We start from the raw sequence: 7178 nt of genomic DNA, 5'->3' as shown, positions 1-7178 counted from the left end.
TGAGCTTTGTGGGCACTATGGTGTTGAACGTTGAGCTGTAGTCAATGAACAGCATTCTCACATAGGTGTTCCTTTTGTCCAGGTGGGAAAGGGCAGTGTGGATTGCGATTGAGATTGCGTCATCTGTGGCTCTGTTGGGGTGGTATGCAATTTGGAGTGGGTCTAGGGTATCCGGTAGGATGCTGTTGATGCGAGCCATGACCAGCCTTTCAAAGCACTTCATGGCTACCGACGTGAGTGCTACGGGGCGGTAATCATTTGGGCAGGTTACCTTTGCTTCGTTGGGCACAGGGACTATGGTGGTCTGCTTGAAACATGTAGGTATTACAGACTCAATCAGGGAGAGGTTGAAAATGTCAGTGAAGACACTTGCTAGTTGGTCCATGCGTGCTTTGACTACATGTCCTGGTAATCCATCTGAGCCCGTGGCTTTGTGAATGTTGACCAGTTTAAAGGTTGTAGTGGTTAATTTCTTTACTATCAAATGAGGAGAGACAAACTTATCACACAAGTCAGAGTTATACTTAAACTAAATCTTTAATCACTTATTAATAATGGAGCAGGTCAATACAACGCACACTTATAAAGTGAATCGATTGAGTGCTCTATGATAGTGTTGGCTGGTCGATGATTCACGGTCAAATGATTCGTTGAGAGCGCCGAGACAAAAGTACAAAGGTATTTTATAGCCAAGATACACTCCTTTCAACCTACATGATGAACAACAGATATATAGAATATTAAGATCTGTATGAAATATACCTATAATACATAGCAGACAGTATCTGCTGTGTCAACAGTTTTCATTTTATAGACCAGTGTCTGGCCCTCCGACTCCAAACTGGAACCATCTCTCCCTGGTACGGCATAGAACAGAAACATTAACCCATGCTCTGTAATGCTCTTTAGGTTTTATCATCCAAAAGACATCATACATCTCCTGTCAGTGTTATCTCCCAGAGGCCCATCCTCAGTAGAACACACACACACACACACACACAATAGTTAATACTATATTACGTTGATTAAAACAACCATTTGATGCAATAAAAGTATTATAACATAATCTTGCAATTTTGCCACCATAATCCCCCATTTTGAGAATACTCTCAATTTAAAAGAAAAGTACAAGATTTAAGAACATTCATTCACATGTAGAAAATGCATATATTCTACATAAACCAAGAAGCATAAAAACAATAACTCATTGCATGGGGTTCCTGCATGTGACCAGCTGCTATAGCACTGGCTCAGCCTCCTTCCAAGAAACTTAGCACTGTCTCCCATTTCAACCTCCAACACGTTTTCTAAGCACTCTAGCAATTTGTCTGGTAAGGTCATGATAGACCTGCAAGAACCCATGAAGAAAAACAAACATGCATACAGTTTATGAGATTCAAAGCTATATCTTCATAGACAGTGAAAAGCACATATTTAATGCATAATGCAGTGCATGCAACAATGGCGTTTAATAAAATAAGCTTTAGTTATCTGTCACATTCCAATGGATCAGCATGGTGGAAATAACAATTTCCATCCCAGAAACTAAAATTAGCATATCTTGTTGGACAAATCCATGTAGTGACTCCAAGTTAAAGTAAAATGTATTCCATTGGTGCCTAATGAACATGGCCCAAGACAAGCATCATGATTCCACTATTTATAAGGCAATGCCTAATAGATCAAATAGATTAGGATCAGTTTCACTCTCCAGATCAAGAGTTCACCCTCTCCATTCACCATGGCATGCTGATAAGTGTCAACATCTCTAGTTCACAACAACAATCAAAACAATCAATCCCTAATACATGAATTGCTTCACTCAGTTCTTTAACATACTAAACTTAAATCAATCCTTCAGTTTTAAAAATCATTCAGTTTCAGTTTAACCTTTTTAATCACGATTATATGGTAATGTCCCAATTTTCAATGTCTCACCTGAGCCGCCATCACCTCTACCACCCATTATGTCTTGTCCATTCGTCAACCAGTATACCAGCGACATAAGATAAGTTTATTTCTCCCCATGCTCACTCCACGTGGACTCCTCTCACACTCCTGAGAAAAGACAAGAGAGAAATGCACTTGATAGCTTAGATTGGATGCTGTACACCAGTTGCTGGCTCGGACTCATTTCTCTCGGTAGAAGTGGTGCGGACAGGGCCGTACTGAACGCCTTTGTCGCTCTTCTTCAGCCAGTTAGAGGGGGGTTTGAGGTACACACACTGTTCAGTCCAATTATCTCTTCCATGCATTAAGATACCGTCTGATGTCACTTTTCATGATAACCTCAAGAGTACAGATCAGAACAACAGTTTAGTTCAGTTCATTAACTATATGACAAATTATTACTTTTAACAATTATTCTTAATACAAATGTCTAAACATATGTCAAAGAGAATAACACATTCTATTGACAGTATTCTTTCAAATTGGCTTATACTCCCCATCACACTGTCAACTTCATCGCAGAGCCACAGGATCAGGAAGTTAGACCTATAACCCATCGGGAATAGAACAGAACAAGCACAACAATACACTCCTTCACATATCACTCCATACACTCCTACATATCACTCAAGGTGTGTAAACTTCAATCCAAAACCTGATTGGACTGTACCCTCCCCCATTTTTGACACAACTCTCCATGTGAGTAATGTGTAAAAAATAAAAAACACTACTACTGGAGAAAAAAAAAAAAACATTTCAAATAACAAGATCCAATTAAAATCACTACTCTGAAGAACTCCATAAAGAAAAATAATTGTACCCATAAGGTCATAGGAAAATAGACTTAGACAGCCTACACTTAGTCAAAGGCAATGACCTCTCCTCCACATTGGTCCAAATCACAAATATGGCTAAGAACTATAAACTTCATCATAATTATCAATATTACAAATGACCTTGAAATCAGTATTACAAATTACCTTAAATTCATCATCTAAATGGCTTTGCAATGAGGGTAATCAAACCACAATGGAAAGTCATGACAGAGGTCAGAGGTCATACAAACCCTTCAAAGTAGTGTTTCTTACTATATTAGACAAATTAATGAAAAACAGTCAAAAATTTCATGCATGTTGTATCCCAGGTTTCCACTTGTCGTGGAAAATTGCAAGATTGTTATAATGCTTGTATTGCATTATAATGGTTGTTTCATTCGATAGAATAGAGTATTGTGTGTGTGTTCCACTGAGGATTGGTCTCTATGAGATAGCACTGACAGAGGAGATTTACGATGTCTTTGGGTGATAAAACCTAAAGAGCATTCCAGAGAACATGAGCTAATGGTTCTGTTCTATGCCGTACCAGGGAGAGACGGATCCCTTTTGGAGTAAGGGGGCCAGACACTGGTCTTTACAATGAGAACTGTTGACACAGCAGTAACTGTCTGCTATGTTTTATAGATATCTTTCATACAAATCTTAACCTTTGTGAACTGTTCCTAAGATCTGTGGTGTGTGTATGTAAGTTGAGAGGGGTGTCTCTTGACTATAAAAGATCTTGGTACTTTTCTGGTGGTACTTCTCAACGGTTCATTAGAAATAGTGAATTGTTGAAAGTCAAATGCTATTGCAAAGCTTATTATTATTAAAGATGTAGTTTAAGTATAACTCGGACTGGTGTGTAGTTTGTAACTCTCCTCATTTGGTAAAGCAGAAATATGCCACCACACAGTACATTCCTTTATCAAAAGAATTTACGTGTTTAATTAAAACTCAGAAATTCCATGTGTGTGCGTGCCCCTTTAAGATACCTTGGCACTAAGACAAAATGGAAAACTCACTAAACGCAAAGGACATAGAACACACAAATCAAACATAGTATTTTAAATACCAACAAATAGTCAAACCAAATGTGTTGTGTGTGGGTATTTGCAAACCTTAAGGTAAAACATTTTTTTTTTTTAAACGCCAGGCCTTATTTAATTTGGTAGTTTACGGCCTCAATCTCACTCACTCTCCCCAAGATTATAGCCCCAGGAAACATTTCAAAGTGTAACGGCAGCCTTCCTTCTCGTCAAGAGAAGAGGGAGTGTAACAGGGATCGGACCAACACGCAGCGTAGCCAGTGCTCAACATGTTTAATTACAAACGAAAACGTGAACACTTACAAAACAACAAATGTGGCAAAACCGATACAGTCCTTTCTGGTGCCGGCAAAACACAGAGACAGGAAACAACCACCCACAAAATCCCAACACAAAACAAGCCACCTATATATGATTCTCAATCAGGGACAACAATTGACAGCTGCTTCTGATTGAGAACCATATTAGGCCGAACACAGAAACAGACAAACTAGACACACAGCATAGAATGCCCACCCAGCTCACGTCCTGACCAACACTAAAACAAGATAAAACACATAACAACTATGGTCAGGACGTGACACAAAGAGAGACAATGAAACCCCCATTTCCCCAGAAAAAAAACACAAAACACTTCGTTGGCATTCATTATACTACACCGATTTAGCAACCCTAAACTACAAACAAAACCTGATAATAATGATCCACTGTACTCCCTCAAATCATTAATTTGAATCTATCTCAATGTTTATGTATGCTTAATTTAACATGCAGTACCCTTAGATACAATTATCCTGGTATCGTTACTAGACCAATGTCCAACAAGTATGTGATAGCTGTATCGCCCTAGATTGTTCCTGTTACCCCTCTAAATGTAATAATTTTTCCTGTCGCAAATGTAGTACATTTCTCAGCGTAAGGAATCAGTGATATTTAACCCAGGCATTTAATAAACATTTGTTTGAGACGTGTTCTCCTATGTCTCCTTTAACATACATACTTTAGGTGACTTCCATCAGTCCCGGAAGAAAGAATCCTACTCAAAACACATCAGATAATACAGTGTTTCATTAAGTGAAATTGACACCTAAAATAAACAATAACCCCTTTCCAGTAATCTAATCATTTCAACATGTTGCATACATTTTGTAAAAACAAACCTGTTGTTTAACAAATCAAAAACCTTTAAAAAGTTGGTGCTGTCTCATCAGCGTAATAGTCAAACTAACTTTTTCCCACTCTTAGCTACAATGTTGGCATGTCCCAAAGGTCAATAATGTTCAGATCGTACATTAATGATCTTCCTTCTGTCTGTACAGGGTCTGAAGTTTCAATGTATACAGATGATACAGTGATATATGCTTGCATAGATAAAATGGTGGCTCTAACCTCCTCTTCTGTTATAGTACAGTCTAGGTCCTCTACCTGGCTAATCTAGGTAATTTTATACCAGAAAAAAAGTATCTATTTCAATGGGACTCGCTGAACAGGAGGATGTATATAAATCTTCATACAAACATGAAACACACTGTTTATCTTTTTGGATAAGGTTGCCCTTTTATTGCCCTTCTTAATTGCTGGAATTACATTAGAAGTGTTCTGCATTTTTAAATGTCTTTCTAGTAGCCTGCCTGTCTTCTCACCTCCTTCATAAAAACAGTTTCTAAGCCTAAACAGTGCATATTCTGCATTTTAGTTTTACATTTCGTGCAACTCAAATCTCAGTTTGCAGGCAGTTTGAAATGTGATATCTGTGAAATGTCTTGCCAAATCCCTTTCCAAGACACATACAGTATCTCAGTTTCTAATCTTTTTACTGCTTCAGCCCCTTCTCTCTTCTTTTTGAACGCATATGCTATTATTCTCCCTCTAGTATATGCTTTAGAGGTTTCCCATACTGTGGAAATCATTTAAGTTAAGCTTATGTTGATCTCAAAAAAGGATCTAAAAATCTGCTAGTGATTGGCTAAAAAGCTAATCTTGTAATAGCATGGGGTTGAGTCTAAATCTACCCTTCCTCACATTTTCGGAGTTTATATCAACATGTAACTCTACTATAGCATGATCTGTGAAGGTGATGGGCCCAATCGTGGAATCAATCACATTATCAACCATGAAATTAGATATCAAGAAGGAATCTATTATGGAGTGTTTCTTATGACAGTGGGAGAAAAAAGCATATTCTTTATCTCCATGTCTGTAAGGCCCATATTTTCAGCTAGCATATGTATTGCAGGTCTATCCTTTGGCGTGGAGTTACCTGTAAATGTACTTCTATCAATCATATTGTCCATCACTTGGTTAAAGTCTCCAGCAAGGATGATCTGCCCATCCATATTTCCCAGTAAAATGTTGACCTCATGAAAAAAAAGAGGGTCCACCTTGTTAGGAGCATATTTGTTGCAAAACACTACCTTAATCTCATTTATGGCACACCCTGATGTTTCACCTGTCTCTGAGCTTGTCTCCACCCCCCTCCAGGTGTCGCCCATCTTCCCCAGTGTATTTATACCTGTGTTCTGTTTGTCTGTTGCCAGTTCGTTTTGTTCGGCAAGCCTACCAGCGTTTTTCCACATGCTCCTGTCTAGTTCTAGTTCCTGTTTTCTAGTTTTCCCGATTTTACCATTCTGCCTGCCCCGACCCTGAGCCTGCCTGCCTTTCTGTACCTTGTCACACAACCCTGGATTATTGACCTCTGCCTGCCCTGACCCCGAGACGGCCTGCCATTCTGTACCTTATGGACTCTGATCTGGAATACTGACCTCTGCCTGCCCTTGACCTGTCGTTTTGCCTGCCCCCTGTTCCAGTAATAAACTTTTGTTACTCCGACACTGTCTGCATCTGGGTCTTCTCCTGAAACATGATAATTTATAAGAGCCTCAATGCAGATAAGCCTGCCAAACTCAGTGTTGCTTCAATATTACAAAATGGAATAGTTTGCTTTTCAGAATAATACATGAGCTATGATAAACTTCTGCAACCCAGCCTCTAAATTCCCATGCTTCTGTATCTGTTAAATGTGATTCCTGTTTGAACACAATATCCAACTGATTTTATTTTAAATATGTCAAAATATTTTTCCTCTTCACTTGGTTACCACAACAAGTTATGTTCCAAGAGATGATGTTTCCATAACCATCAGCCACTTTTGCTCTGAGTAGTTATAGCCTGTGTAATTATAGTTAAGTGTCCCATTTAACACGTGACAACTCTAATGAAGATCATTATATAAAATGTCACAATATATGCTGCTGCTGTACAATAAAACAGTGCAAATAAATTTAGAAAACCAATCCCAAAATAAAACAAAGCAACTAGGAATCATCACAGAACTGTTGTTAAAACTTCTTATGGCTGCAAGGGG

This window comes from Salvelinus namaycush, chromosome 8 (genome assembly GCF_016432855.1).
Source record: "Salvelinus namaycush isolate Seneca chromosome 8, SaNama_1.0, whole genome shotgun sequence".
Classification (NCBI taxonomy): Eukaryota; Metazoa; Chordata; class Actinopteri; order Salmoniformes; family Salmonidae; genus Salvelinus; species Salvelinus namaycush.
Note: the sequence above shows the minus strand (reverse complement) of the source record.